At 40.2% G+C, this 16305-nt stretch overlaps 1 protein-coding gene across 1 annotated transcript in view; it reads left to right on the forward strand.

Annotated features, from left to right (window-relative positions):
* LOC124798449 (sex peptide receptor) overlaps positions 1–16305 on the forward strand; it is a 527798-nt gene that overhangs the window by 400146 nt on the left and 111347 nt on the right. Inside the window, exon 3 of the mRNA XM_047261868.1 lies at positions 9240–9285. The gene's annotated coding sequence lies outside the window, so the exon portion shown is untranslated. The remainder of the gene's footprint in view (positions 1–9239; positions 9286–16305) is intronic.

Genomic DNA, 16305 nt, shown 5'->3' on the forward strand with positions numbered 1-16305 from the left:
CGAAGGACTCTTGATGTTTTGTTTCGTACCTGTGTGTCTTAGTTGCACACAAGTCCTGTTTATAAGGTCGCCACGGTGTAGTGTAACGACGCAAGTTTTGTATAAATGATTTTCTTTTAACATATGACCATGTGCAGACTTCGTCACCTACGTCAGTTACAACACACTTCAAAACTATTTAAATTCTTTTTAAATTGTCTCTGAATGGTTCTTGAACGAAACTGTAAAACACCATCATTTGAGTCGTATGCGCAGAATTGCGTCACTCAGTCCAATTGGTTTGCGCAAACTTTTTTCAATTTAGATGTCGTTTGTTTCCCCTCAGAAATTATATTAATGCAAGTGATTTACTTTAATAAATATTAGAACCACACTGAATAAACTTTAGAGATTCAAACTCGCGATGAAAATTGTCTAAAATTAATAATCTTGTCAAATAAATTACGTAACATAATTCTTCATAAATATATTCTCGGAACACGTATTTAAACTATAGTAGCATCCACTAGTTTATTATCTTCCTACATATAGACGTGAACCTGAGCCTTGACAAGACAGAACTGAACATTTACAATGTGATTAAACTTTCTATGACGTCATTGTTGTTCAAAATTACAAAATCTTATTTTTTCAGTTTTTAGAAGCACGACACAACAACTCGGTTTCAGGATCTTCTGTTGCTCTTTGGCTGTCGACCCGCGACGTATAGTGGCCAGCAATTTTCTCTCTGGTCCCGGCAGCGAAGATGCTGTCTCCGTTCGTTGCGCCGCCCTCTCCGTACATGAAACATAAAAAATAAATACAAAACTTTAGACAATTCACAACCATTACAAATTTTACAAAAATACATAAACAAAAACTAAATTAAACTTATATTCACCTGCAAACTGGGCTGACACTGGTGGATGGGTGACGCTTCAATTTCGCGTCCCACTACAAGTGCTGGGAAGCTAAGACGAAATGGCTGCCGAAAAAAATCGAAGAAGAAATGATTGTCAGAAGCACAGACTCAGCATACACGAAAGTCAAAACAACCTTCGGTGACTTTAAACGCAAGGGTGGTAACATTAAGAATGCCAAGGGAATTCCACTGATAAATGCAGAGGAGATAGTGGATAGGTGTAAGGAATTCACTGAAAGCCTCTATGACGTGGAAGATATGTCTAATGTGATAAGGGAGGAAACAGTAGTCGATCCAGAAGAGATAAGGGATCCATTATTAGAACCAAATTTGAAAAAGCTTTGGAAGACTTAAGATCAAATAAGGCTAAGTCATTGGAGGAATTGACAACAAAACGACTATTCAGGTTGGTGTGTAGAATGTATGACTCTGGCTACATACCTTCTAGATTTCGTAAAAATATCATCCACACAATTCCGAAGACTACAAGATCTGACAAGTGCGAGAAGTATTGCACAACCAGCTTAACAGCTCATGCATCCAAGTTACTGATTAGACTAATATACAGAAGAATGTAAAAGAAAGTTGAGGATTTGGTAGATGACGATCAGTTTGGCTTTAGAAAAAGTAAAGGCACGATACAGGTAATTCTGAAGTTGCGGTTGATAATGGAAGCCGCCCGCGGTGGCCGACGGTTCTAGGCACTTCTGTCCGGAACCACGCGACTGCTACGGTCGCAGGTTCGAATCCTGCCTCGGGCACGGATGTGTGTGATGTCCTTAGGTTAGCTAGGATTAAGTAGTTCTAAGTTCTAGGGAACTACTGACCCCAGATATTAAGTCCCATAGTGCTCAGAGCCACTTTTTTTTTTTAATAATGGAAGGAAAACTAAAGAAAAATCGAGATATGGTCATAGAATTTCCTGACCGGGAAAAAGCATTAGACAATGTAAAATGATACAAGATGTTCGAAATTCTGAGAAAAATAGGACTAAGCTATAGGAAGAAACGAGTAATATACAACATGAACAAGAGCCCAGGGGGAATAATAAGAGCGGACGACCAAGAACGAAGTGCTGGGATTAAATAGGGATGTAGTCTTTCGCCCCTACTGTTCAATTTATACATCGAAGAAGCTCAAATGACTCTGAGAACTATGGGACTTAACATCTGAGGTCATCAGTCCCCATCGAAGAAGAAATGATAGAAATAAAAGAAAGGTTCAGGAGTGGAATTAAATGTTAAGGTGAAAGGATATCAATGACACGATTCACTGATGACATAGCTATCGTGAGTGTAAGTGAAGATTAATTACATGATCTGCTGAATGGAATGAACAATCTAATGGGTACAGAATATGGATTGAGAATGAATCGAAGAAAGACGACAGTGATGAGACTTAGTAGAAATGAGAACAGCGAGAAACTTAACATGAGGATTTGATGGTCACGAAGTACATGAAGTTGAGGAATTATGCAACCTAGGCCGGAAAAAAATTACGGAGAGAGCAAGGAGGCCTAATGAAGTCTCCTAGTATCAAACATAGGCTTTAATTTGAGTAAAAAATTTCTGACAATGTACGTCTGGAATACAGCATTGTATGGTAGTGAAACATGGACTGTGGGAAAACCGGAACAGAAGAGAATCGAAGCATTTGAGATTTAGTGGTACAGACGAATTTTTAAAATTAGGTAGACAGATTTTGCAAGGAATGAGGAGGTTCTGCGCAGAATCGGAGAGGAGAGGAGTATGTGGAAAACACTGACAAGGAGAAGGGAAAGGATGATAGGACATCTGTTACGACATCAGGGGATGACTTCCATGGTACTACAAGGAGTTGTAGAGGGCAAAAACTTTAGAGGAAGACAGAGGCTGGAATACATCCAGCAAATAATTGAAGACGTAGGTTGCAAGTGCTTCTCTGAAATGAAGAGATTGGCCACAGGAGAGGAATTCGTGGAGCGCCGAATGAAACCAGTCAGAAGACTGATGACCTCCCAACCCCTCGTAAAAAAAAACTGACGTTCCACAGACGTTAAAGTTATCTGCTTCCTTTCTCCTACACCTCCTCGCAACATTAACTGATCGAAATCCTATTTACAACGTTGTATGAGATGTACAGGCCATTGACCCATATCCTACTACTTCCCGTCTGTTGTGCACAGGGTAAAAAATATTTATTAGGGATCGCTCCCAGCGATACTGTTTTATTGAAGGCATTACATTTTTCACTGTTAAGGTACAGTTTCGGTTCCAAGGTTCTTTTTATTTTTCAGTACTAAAAGCACGATCTGTTTCGGGCTATTACACGCCCATCATCATGTGTAATAGTGAAAATAAACAAGAGCCCGAAGCTCTACTAACTTTTAAACGTCGTAATGCATACGAAAAATGGAAAAAGAAATTTCAAATAACATTTTAGAAAACAGTTGTTGGGCTACGTGTGGTAAAACATTAGTCAATGGCAAAGCGACACCAGACAATCCTACGGACGACTGCCTGGATAATGAAATTTGCAATGAACGCCAGGACATTTACACTCTGTGCTGTGGCCCTGAGTGCCTGATGGACGCCGTGTAACAGCAGTTTGTGTGTAAACAGTAAAACACAACGAAAACTTTTGCCCATTCCACTATGATTCAAATGGCTCTGAGCACTATGGGACTTAACATCTGAGGTCATCAGTCCCCTAGAACTTACAACTTCTTAAACCTAACTAACCTAAGGACATAACACACATCCATGCCCGAGGCAGGATTCTAACCTACGGCCGTAGCGGTCGCGCGGTTCCAGACTGAAGCACCTACAACTGCTCAGCCATAATCGCCGGCCCCATTCCATTAGTGTCATGTAAGTTTTTAATTTAGTGGGGACACATAAGGCGAGTTGGAATAACGTGCCACACTCATGAGGTAAACGAATGTACATAGGTGCCACTCCTATTAAAAAGCATCTCGTTACTAAACAAAATGGATGACAGCAAAAGCTGTAAGTCCACACTCTCAAAAACTCGTATACCAATTAATAGATATAGTACTAAAGGGACAAAATGAATTGCTCCTACTTTGTGTCAACAATATGAGGTAGAACCCAACAACATGTATACGTGGACTTACTGTACTTTCCAAGAGAAAAACTTCTAACGGTAATAAATTGAGTATAACCTACATATCACGTCGTACTGAGTAAGACGAAACATCAGAACTTCATTTAATTATTCTCTCCCCAATCCCTTACGTATACTAAATATGAAGTGTGGGGACTGATGACCTCAGAAGTTAAGTCCCATAGTGCTCATTGCCATTTGAACCATTTGAGCCAAGAAGTGTGAAAAAAATAAAGGAATATCGTGGGGAACTAATTGATCTTAGCGACATATTAACGTTACTGTTAAGTCATAAAAAGCAGTTCTCTGATAGCTTTTATATCATTTTTAGAACTGCTAATACCATCTTCACATTGCGATTGCCTCACCTGCCTGTACGCATAAGGAGTCATGCCTACACAATTCTTCACAGTCGTATACTAAGCTTGACTCCGTCCTGTATATATTTTAATTTGAATAGCGCAGTATTTTCTCTTCAATGTGAATGAAATTGAGCACTAAATAATCGTTGGAACGCAAGGAACGTGCCAATGAAATTGCGCATTAAATAAGCGTTGGAATGCAAGGAACGTGCCATCAGGCGCAGCAGATGGAGTGGCTTTGCTAATAGAAAGCAAGAGTACGACGAAGAGGTGTGCGTGTAAAATTTACCAAATACCATAAACGGAAAATAGTGATGAACTGTGTAGTCGAAGTTCAGCTACAATTACGGGGGACAATAATGTTTAATGGCTGGTCAAGGCAAAGCACTCAGTTCTCACGTCTACCCATTTCAGTGTTAACATCCAACAAATGGTGCGTTATGTGGTGATCACACTATACAGGGTCTTTCACATTTGGAGTACACACTTCTAGAGGTTGTAGAGGGGACTTAGTAGATTTGCTTATTTATTCGTGTCAAAATCATTGCATACAAGATAGACAAAAAGAGAAGAGCAAGCTAAATATAAAAAATTTATGCATATACAGGAAATATAGATACAATATGAGGCCAATAGACCCAAATAATAGTATTTATATATGAACAGATTACAAACACTAAACATAATCAAACCAAAAATTAGCAACCTCGACAGCGTTGTCCCTGGCCCACAGCAGGTCCTCCAGCGTGCAGGAAACTGGGCACTGAGGACAGATATACAGCTATTTACTATCAAAAACAGTCTTAATTACAAATTATTTATTCCGGTTACCGGTTTCGACTACAACAAATTTACCACTTACTCATTGGTTTGAAGATAACCACAGTTGTGGTCAAAATCGGTCATCGGAATAAATAATTTGTGATCAAGACTGTTTTTGATAGTAAATTTTTGTAACAACGTCTATCACTGTTTACTCCCATAATGTATTCTGATGTAGAGGTGCTTAGTGATTTGTTCAGCAGCACATTCACATAAAGTTGATGGGTCCTCAAGACAGTTCCATTTGGCCACATTATTTTTTGTTCTACCCACACCACTTCTTAGTCTGTTCAGGGATTTCCAAGTTCTCCATTGCAGGTTTCCGCCTGGGGGGAGGACCTACGAAGGTGGAATCCATGATGCGATATCTGCGTTTCTGGTTGTCCACAGGTTTTCTCGTACCATTGACGTTGATGTATTGTCTTTGAAGGAAATTTTTGGAAAGCTCTTCCAAGATTTCAGCCTGCCTGGGGGAGGTTGGTGACCATGGAGCGGGTGAGCAGTGTTTAGTTCCACTTTGCTTCTCTGTGCGTTCGCGGTAACTTCCCTTCTTACATATGGTGGGGCTATCCCCACCAGGCTCTTTTTCTTGCAGGTAGGAGCTGCTCTCAGTTATGCTGACGTTATTCTACATGTCTCGTTGAGAGCAACTTCCGTATTCCTGGCATGAGCAGAACTGTACCAAACAGGGCTATCCCCACCAGGCGCTTTTTCTTGTAGGTAGGAGCTGCTCTCAGTTATCCTGACGTTATTCTACATGTCTCGTTGAGAGCAACTTCCGTATTCCTGGCATGAGCAGAACTGTACCAAACAGGGCAGGCATATTCTGTGGCAGAGTTACATAATGCAACTATTAATGTTCTGAGTACTGTCGGTTGGGCATTCCATCCGCTACTTGTGAGCTTTCTCACGGGCACGGAGAGAGCCTCCAAGGAGAGTGTGCGTTTTACGCTTTACATACACTCGTGCGTCTCCTGCGCAACAGTTAGAATTACCCACAACCGGCTGATCTTTCCACCACAGAAGAGTCGCTATGTGCGAGAGACAAAGCGCAGGTACTCTCTCTAAAGCCCAAAATTGACGATAATGACCATAAACATTGAGGGCTTATCTGCGAGCGAAGAAGAACTTCCAAAAACTTAGTAGATAAAGCCTTACATCAATACCCACGTCCGGAAATGTCTTCCAGCGACGCTAAAGAGCGTAAAAAATATAGGCTCCGGCGACTGTAAATGTTTGTGTATATACGGTGGTTCCGTGATGATGTTACAAACTTTCTGGGATTATGGAGAAAGATAAATGTATACGTTTGAGCAAGGGTCCCTGTAACGGAAACGACAAGTCGAAAGTTATAAGCGAAGATAGTTCTGATACCACTGACGCTGAAATACATGTACCGGTACTGTTGTAAGATTGTAGGATAGACAATTTTCAGAGGTGGCAACATAGACAGAAACAAGAATAAATGTCTAGTAAACATGGGTTCTAAAATGCATACCTTAAAGGCTACAACCACTTGTTCAATACTGAGCGAGAAGACGCAGTGGTTAGCACACTGGACTCGCATTCGGGAGGACGATGGTTCAAACGCGGGCCCGGCTATTCTTATTTAGTTTTTCCGTGTTTTCCTTAAATCGCTTCAGGCAAATGCCGGAATGGTTCCCTTGAAAGGGTACGGCCGACTTCCTTCCCCATCCTTCTCTAATCCGACGGGACTGATGGTCTCGTTGCTTGGTCCCTTTCCCCACCACTAACCCACGTCAACCAACCAACCAACATATTCAAGAGAGGAGATATGAATCACATTAGCGTTGGTGAGGAATTGCTCATTTCTCCTCAGGTATGCGTTTTGGAAATCATGTTTACTCGACATTTCTTCTTGTTTTGGTCCATACTCACCTCTGAAAGTTGAATAAGCTGCATTCTTAGTGACAACAGTACCGGTACATGTATTCCAGTCTGAGGTATCAGAATGATTTTCTGTTGTAGCTTTCAACTCATTTGTTTCCGGTACAAGGACCGGTACCTCAAATCGATACATTTATCCATCTCCACCGTTCTAGGAACTTTGTAACATCATCACTGAATCAACATGTATATGCATAAATTTACAGGCACCGGCGCATATGACTTTGACGGTCAGTAGCATTGTAGGATGACGTTGCGGATGTAGGTTCCGATGAAAAACTTGGTCTACTAAGTCCTCTCTACAACCCTCGAAATGTCTGGCATGTATTCTTAAGCACTCTGTATACCGTGAAATAGGAAAGAAGTTCCACGTTATCGAGACCATTTAGTGAAGCACACGTACTAGCCCTGCTCGTTAACTCTACAACTTTCTATCACGGGTTTGGAACAGCTATAAACGATGTGGAAAAGAGGTTCTATATCATCGTGAACATCTCACGCATACATGCGGAAAATCGTACACATAACTCCGTTACTGTGTTTTATTTAACTCATGGAAGACGTTGCACCATCTGCGAGTTGGGAAAAAAAAGACAGATTACGGAGTGATGATCGCGTATGTTTATTAAAGCACACAGAACTCGTATTTCATTGCTTCTATATCCCAAGACTCTATCACGGGTTTGGAACAGCTATAAACGATGTGGAAAAGAAGTTCTATATCATCTTGAACATCTCACGCATACATGCGGAAAATCGTACACACAACTCCGTTACTGTGTTTTAACTCATGGAAGACGTTGCACCATCTGCGAGTTGGGAAAAAAAAGACAGATTACGGAGTGATGATCGCGTATGTCTATTAAAGCACACAGAACTCGTATTTCATTGCTTCTATATCCCAAGACTGCAAAATTGGGCCTTAATCCGTAACTGAAGATCGTATGGAATGCTGGTCAAAGTTTCTTTCCAATCATGTTTCAGTCATTACAATTGAAGCCTGATGCGGTATGAAAGCTTGCATCTCATTTTGAGTGCGGCACAAGGCGACACTTCCATTAGGCTGAGAATTAATTTTATGTCGTCGTGCCGCGAGGGAGCCGAACCAAAATCAACACTTAGTTTCAGTCAAGAAGTACTTAAAAAAATCTTATGAACCGAGCACGCCACAAAATGGAAGTTAAATAACACATCCTAGTGTAACGAGCCTCTTTTATTATTTTATTCGCGTTTTAGTGGGATGTTAAGCCACATGTATTGCAAGAGAGGTTTTCACTACCTCTCTCCCCCTACCACTCAGTCTATTCCTCTCTCTCTCTCTCTCTCTCTCTCGCGTCCTACAGTGGCATGAATTTAATTCATAAAACAGGGGCCAACATACATGGACATGTAATCCCCATAATGTCAGTGTGTTTTCCTTCTCAATGTTCATTTCAGGAATTATATTAGAAATCACTAACCATCTTAACAAGACAAAGGAATACGATCAATAACTTACGTAGAGTATGTTTAGAAATTTACGTGTTCTTTTGTGTGATGTGACTTTAACACGTTGTGTAGATCTTACACATGCTTTAAACAAAAACAAATACATTAAGAAGAGAGTTGCGTTTTTGCGCTCGTAAGTGCTTAGTTTTCATGTCCGTTTCTAGAGTTTTGAATGGTAAATAAACCACTCAGACGGGAGTATTTGGACGGGCAAAGTGCGATGGGGAAATTTCGAACATTGAACGGACTTTTTCCGCAAAGAACATGGTATTCGCGTCACATAACGCAGAACCAGTGTATCCATAGGATAAAAACTGAAGCATTGGTGTACAGGGGGGAGGGGGCATGGGGGGGGGGGGGCGCTCTTACTAGAATCCGTGATACAGCGAACGAAATTCTTTCCACTTCCTCTCGTTTTTCAGATTGGTGCTGCGACGAATACATTTTCACCGAGGAACAAGCATAATTTTTCTTTTTTTTCTCTCTTAAGTACTTTAGTCGTTCCGTTGTCGGTCTCGATGTCAAAATTTGGATATGTATTACGAAATGTAAACCTTCTCTCTTTTTGGAGTGGCCTCGGTACCTGTTTCTTAACGAACTCCACGAGCTTCGAAGAAGACTCCAGCTAACGCATGTTCTATTCTCATTTTCAGATACCTCACTAGCAGGGAAAACGATAATGATGGCCCCATATCTCTGGTAAGTGATGGTCAGTTCGACAAAACTATAGTGTAGTTTCCGATAAACCAAAAAATTTTAATGCAAAATTAAATCAATGTATCATATTCGTTCATAGATAAAAAGATACCTCAAATTCACATTCCATTACAGTATTTTTATGAAAAAGTCTAGAAGGAATATAAAATAAGTGTGGCGGCTCTTAAGTCTAGATTATTTACTTAGTTTCTATGATTTCTTAGTTAAGTATAAGTAATGATAGTTAATGCTAAAGCACAGTCGTTAAGATTATGTTAGAGTGAGGAAAAACTAAATCGTAGCATCATAGTATAAACTACGGCAACGTGACGAGAATGTTTTTTCGCCATTGATATATTAGTGACGAAATAATGTAGACTCTAGCAATAGCATTCACATTGTCATACGCATCGCATTGCTTTGTTGATTTGATTCTATTTCTGACTGCTGTTCATTCCCGAATTAACGTTATGTGTATGTTGAAAACATAATTTAGGAGCGAAGCAGTATTCAGAATCGTGTGTATTATTTATGTAATCTCAGTCAAAAATTAATTTCAAAAACATTGTGAGACGACATCCATATGTTAGAGATGTTTTTGTGAGAGTGTTTTGAGTCGACTTACTGACATTTAATTGCACCGTTTATCTGCAGAGCCATCTGCAATTTTCTACATCACGTTAAAGAAGTTCGATGATTTTCCTGATCGGTCAACTATTTTCGGTAATCTTGTTCAAATTCTACAAAGCGAAATCACAGAGAGTTTAGTTTGGAGTTTTATTTCATTATCATTTCATTCGAAACAAAATTTTCTTGATATTTTATGAACCAAAGATATAGCACAATCACATTCCAGTTTCGTATAGGATTTCATTCTTATAGCTATATGAAAGTAATCAAAATCAGCCAGTGCAAACAATATATAAGCGTGATTAGTCAAATTTAAAATATATATATATATATATATATATATATATATATATATATATATATATATATTTTATTTGGTTATATAAGGGAGGACACTCTCCAGAAGAGCCATTTCTACACTTCATCTAACATATCTGATCAGTATATGAACCTCAAAGTGACAGCTTTATTTAACTAAGGACGAACTGTCAGCAGTGTGTTCTATAGACGTCCGTCATATCTCAGCTCAGATTACTATTGATGCCGGCCGGGGTGGCCGAGCGGATCTAGGCGCTACAGTCTGGAACCGCGTGACCGCTCCGGTCGCAGGTTCGAGTCCTGCCTCGGGCATGGATGTGTGTGATGTCCTTAGGTTAGTTAGGTTTAAGTAGTTCTAAGTTCTAGGGGACTGATGACCTCAGAAGTTAAGTCCCATAATTCTCAGAGTCATTTGAACCGTTACTATTGATATTTACGTTAAAGATGCGAAGACTGCAGCAAGAAATTTTACGATACTACCGAGAGAATGAAACTTTCTTTGCTCTGTGATTATAACCATTAAAATTACAACTGCCAGGACACAGTCAACACCTAAAATTGGGAGAACCTTAATTCCCGTAGCAAATAACGCACTATAGCATGTTTGTGTTTCCAGAGACTTGTTTAAGCTAATTTACCGAATAAGGCTAGGGTGAAATGTTAGCTGAAGTAGCATCTTGCACCATTGTCAGATTACCGTATATATTATGATCAATCTTATGACCTAACTGTTCAGAATGATATGAGAGCATTTAGTATCATTATCAGTGATAAAGGTATTTTTCATTGGTAGAACACAGCTTCTGGTAATTCTAGTTTCAACATTCGGCAAGTGTAGATGTAAATTCTGTTCACAATGTACTGGGCGGATATAAATAAAGTGACCTTGTTCCGAGCTCTACAATGCGTGCTGTATACGTAACAAGGTGCAGAAACATCGTATGTGTGTTCATTAATCGGTGTCCTTGTGGACAATACTGAAAAAATATTAGTTCCACTTTCTGACACCGGATGAAAATATAGCTCTTCACGCAATTAGAATGTTGATTTATTTTAGTCTTTTATTTGTTTATCATTATCTGATTACCTCCATCAGGTCCTCTCTTACCTCGAACCAAGGTTGCACATATACAACTCATTTTTACGTCGTAGTTACCCACGAAATAACAATCTAATATGACAAATACCATTAAAATGACTTGAGCGTATATAGTGACAATGTGAATAAATAATACTGAGTTGGAACTCTTAAAGTTAATACTGGCAGTACTTGTACTGCTGCCACTACTACTACTACTTTCTGCTTATTACTACTACTAAATTTGCAATGACCCTAGTAGCATAAGAAGCTGGACTCAAACGTTTTAGCAGATCTTTAGTGTGTCTTTTCCAGTTCAACCCATCATCAATACATACACCTAGAAATTTTGAGTATTCTACCTTAGCTGCCGATTTCTGATCGAAGTCTATATTTATTAATGGTATCATTCCATTTACTGTGTGGAACTGCATATATTGTGTATTGTCAAAGTTTAATGAGAGCCCATTTGCAGAGAACTTCTTAATGATTGTCTGAAAAACATCGTTTACAATTTCATCAGTTAATTCTTGTCTGTTGTGTGTGATAGCTATACTTGTATCATCGGCAAAAAGTACCAGCTTTGCATCTTCGTGAATATAGAATGGCAAGTCATTAATATATATTAAGAACAGCAGAGGACGCAAGACCGAACGTTGTGGTGCCCCATTCTTGATCGTTCCCCTGTTTGAGAAATCGCCAGTTTTCTTTAATATACCCTTGTAAACCCTTTCTGCATCCATGACAAGATCCAGGTCATCGTTTATCTTTATTAAGGCAGAGGTTGTGCGGTCATGTTTATGGAAACGTGATTGGTGTTCTTCTAGTAGGTGTTTTGTGATTAGATAGTTTGTTAGCTGGTCGTGGACTATATGATCTAAGGCCTTGGATAATACAGAAAGGAACAAATAGGTCGATGGTCAGAGGGTGCTGTGGAAACGTCCTTTATAGTTAGTGGTTTAAGTAGTCGCTGTTTCTATGCTTCAGAAGAAACACATGTGATTAAGAAGTGATGGAAGATATAGTGGGCAGTAATGAATCAGTAATAAGCTTCATCATTTGCAATGTGATGCCATCGTGTCAAGAATCTGATACGCTCTGGATAGAATTTTTCATGGCTACAATTGTTTACCTCCTTGAAGTAATCAATGAGTTTGCGTTTCGTCGTGGTTGTAGGTAATATGAAGTACAGGTTCAGTTCATAGGTTGGAACATTGTCGTCAGCTGCCGCTTTTACTTTAACTTTACAAAGACCATGCAGGTTTTTTTACAGGACACCTAGTCTCTTTCTCTTGTCGGTTAATGTACATGCATACATGTTGTTGTTGTTGTTGTCTTCAGTCCTGAGGCTGGTTTCATGCAGCTCTCCGTGCTACTCTATTCTGTGCAAGCTTCTTCATCTCCCAGTACCTACTGCAGCCTACATCCTTCTGAATCTGCTTAGTGTATTCATCTCTTGGTCTCCCTCTACGATTTTTACCCTCCACGCTGCCCTCCAATGCTAAATTTGTGATCCCTTGATGCCTCAGAACATGTCCTACCAACCGGTCCCTTCTTCTTGTCAAGTTGTGCTACAAACCCCTCTTCCCCCCAATTCTATTCAATACCTCCTCATTAGTTATGTGATATACCCATCTAATCTTCAGCATTCTTCTGTAGCACCACATTTCGAAAGCTTCTATTCTCTTCTTGTCCAAACTATTTATCGTCCATGTTTCACTTACATACATGGCTACACTCCATACAAATACTTTCAGAAACCCTGACACCTAAATCTATACTCGATGTTAACAAATTTCTTTTCTTCAGAAACGCTTTCCTTGCCATTGCCAGTCTACATTTTATATCCTCTCTACTTCGACCATCTTCGGTTATTTTGCTCCCTAAATAGCAAAACTCCTTTACTACTTTAAGTGTCTCATACATGAATTTTGCATTTCTCACAGCTTCACGGACGTTGTTGCGCTGCTGCTTAGAAGCAATACGGTTTTCAGAAAAAAGGGGAGAGGCGCTCAAACACGTGATAACTGCGGTTCTGGCACGTTTATTAGGATATGTTCACAACGTACAACATGTGTTCCGCATTGTCTCATGACTTAGCAGCATGTTTCATCAGTAACACGGCATGGTAAACAGTTAAGCCTAGCATTTGCGGTGTAACCGGAGAGATATGTCATCATTTATTATCCATCAGATCAGAAAGAGTCCGGATACATCCATGATAGACGCGATCCTTCAGATACCCCACCGTCAGAAGTCACTTGGGTTTAGTTCTGGGGGATCTGGAAGGCCACACATCTTGAAACTGCCAAGAGATTTCGCAGTCGTTATCGAAGGTCTCGAAGTAAATATTTCGCCTGATAAGCGGCATGTGATGCCGTCTCATATTGCACGAAAGTAGTGGTTGTAGACACAGTTGCGTTCGTCCCACACTGGAGTCACATGTTGCACAAGGAGGTCTCTTCTCCTCGAAGAAAGACGAACGGTGAATGAAGGAGCTCGTGAAGCCTGGTTAGGCGTAAGCTGAGTGCAGTGGATCTCGATACAGAACACGTGACGGTGCACAACACCACAGGCGACAGTTCTTGAGTTCACGGCACCGTGAAGAGTAAAATGTGTTTCGCTCGTAGAAAGAATGTTTCCCGGTCACATGTCATCTATTTCCATGAGTGCGAAAAACCGAAGGGCGAAGTCACGGCGTTACACCCTATCTTAGAGCTTCATTTGGTGCGCATTCTGAATCTTGTAGGGAGACCAGTGTAAACTGCGCCGAGAAATCTTTAGACCTGTTGACTAAAGGCAAGACAATTCTCATGACACACCTCGAACTCTGGCCGCAAAGTATGAAGCATGTGGTGCACGGTCAGCTATAGCTACACCAACTTCATCAACCACAAATATGGCAATGGACCGCCTCCGTCGCACTACTTCACCAACTGACTCATCTGTTTCTTCAAATCCATATTCATATTCTTTAACCCACTTGGAAATGCTGCCTCTTCGCAGCTGCTTCTGACGACTGTATTCCCGTAATGAAGAGCTGCTGTTGCTGCCGTACTGATGAAATAACTTTAACAGCAGTTTACGGTCTTTCTTCTCAATAGCCATTGCGTTACGCGCAGAAAATTTTAGTGTTCTTAACTCTTACATCAACGGTCACTTCACAAAAGAAATCAGCTTGCGTCGCCAAGTGACACACAGCAAACTGACGTCAAAACAGGAAACATTTCACATTCTGACTGCCTACAGCGCCATACTTTCAGCTGGTGACAGAAAGTGGAACTATCATTCATTCAGTGTACTTCGCGGGAACACCAACAAATGAAGATATTTACGATGTTTCGGCGTCCTGCGGAATATGCAGCCTGTAACGCAGCACTCGGAACGCCATCAGTTTAATTGTAATTACACGCTACACTACATTCCTGATGTGCAATTTGATTAAAATTAGAGCAGCATTTAAATGCTCTTATTTGAGAAACTGCTATCTCTTTCTTACTTTCAGTATTAAACATGATCACATTCAAATAATCTGAATTAAATCGGTAGTGCTATCGTATTTCAAATAAGGAATGCTATACTGCGAAAGCAATATCCTGGCTTCTCCTCATAGTTCTATTCTAAAACTTGTTATTATTTACTCTGTCCTAGCTGTAATAACTCCAGGAATAACGAGAATGAATTCGTCAACAGTACGAGGTTTCTGGTAGCCACATAGTTAAAAAATCACAAAGACAAAACTTGGTGACGAAGAAATGCTTCATCAAATTACTTGATGTGGAAACACTCGTCGATTTCTGGTAGCCACTGAGGAAAAATACATCATCGAATTAAATGATTTGGAAACGTTCGTTGAACATCTGCACAATTTTGGCAAAGTAGACTGTTGTTCGATGTTAGTCGATCACATTTTCTTTTAAGTAGACGTGTACTCTCTTATGTTAACGTGTGTTAAACATGGTGTGGCAATCTGCACGCAAAGTTTGTGCAGTGAATGTAGCATTTACCGACGTACGACGACGTTTCTTTCGTCGTGCCGTAGATCTTAAGGTCCATTGCAGCTAGAGGCCTGTATCGGCAAAGTGCACATCCTGTTTGGTATGCCAACATTTCGTCTTCTTTCTGGACGATATTGGAACTTTGATTCAGGAATTCTTCCCTTGGTCGTCGACTATTAATGTGTCCAACACAATACAGTAACCTAAAATCTTTTCCTCTAAGATCCAGACGATGACCTGCTGCCGTATGTCATCCGGTCTCATTCTATTATTGTGACACACAGAACTAAGCCCATAAATGTAATATGAGAGGAGCGCATCCTGGTTAATTTTTTTCTCCTACAATTCATAACGTACTAACATATGCGGAACTCGCTGCTGCCATTATCATTTCGTTATTGCATAAATCGTAGATTCTTTTGCGTAATATTGTAAGATTTTGACATGTGTAGAATATCATGTTTGTAATCCTCAACTCCTTCTTGGCTCAATGCTGCCCTTCAGCCTAGAAAAATTGATCATTTAATTAGATCAACTATCTTGGTTTCGAATATTAGCTTCCATCGTGCTAGTGAGGATCCTAAGATGAAGATGGTTTGTACGAATTAAGATTTTGACGTTATATGACTCTATAACGTCAAGCAATTCATAGGGTTACTTGTGTATCACTCTTTCCTCACCGAAAACATAGTATCTAAACCAATTAATAGTTCATAGCCAACTAGTATGGCAGGTAAAGCTTAAAGGTTTGGAGCAATATTCCCTAAAAGACTTTTTCTATCCCGAACACCATGCGTTTAATGTTTACAGTATTTTATAAAGCACTCCATCGGCAGGCCACAAGTGGCCCATCGGAACCATCCGTGTCATCTTCAGCTGAGGATGCGTGTTGTCAGCACACCGCTCTCCAGGTCGTTATGATGGATTTCTTTGACCGGAGCCGCTACTATTCGGTCGAGTAGGTCCCAAATTGGCATCACGAGGCTGAGTTCACCCCGA

Source organism: Schistocerca piceifrons, chromosome 5 (assembly GCF_021461385.2).
Source record: "Schistocerca piceifrons isolate TAMUIC-IGC-003096 chromosome 5, iqSchPice1.1, whole genome shotgun sequence".
Taxonomy (NCBI): Eukaryota; Metazoa; Arthropoda; class Insecta; order Orthoptera; family Acrididae; genus Schistocerca; species Schistocerca piceifrons.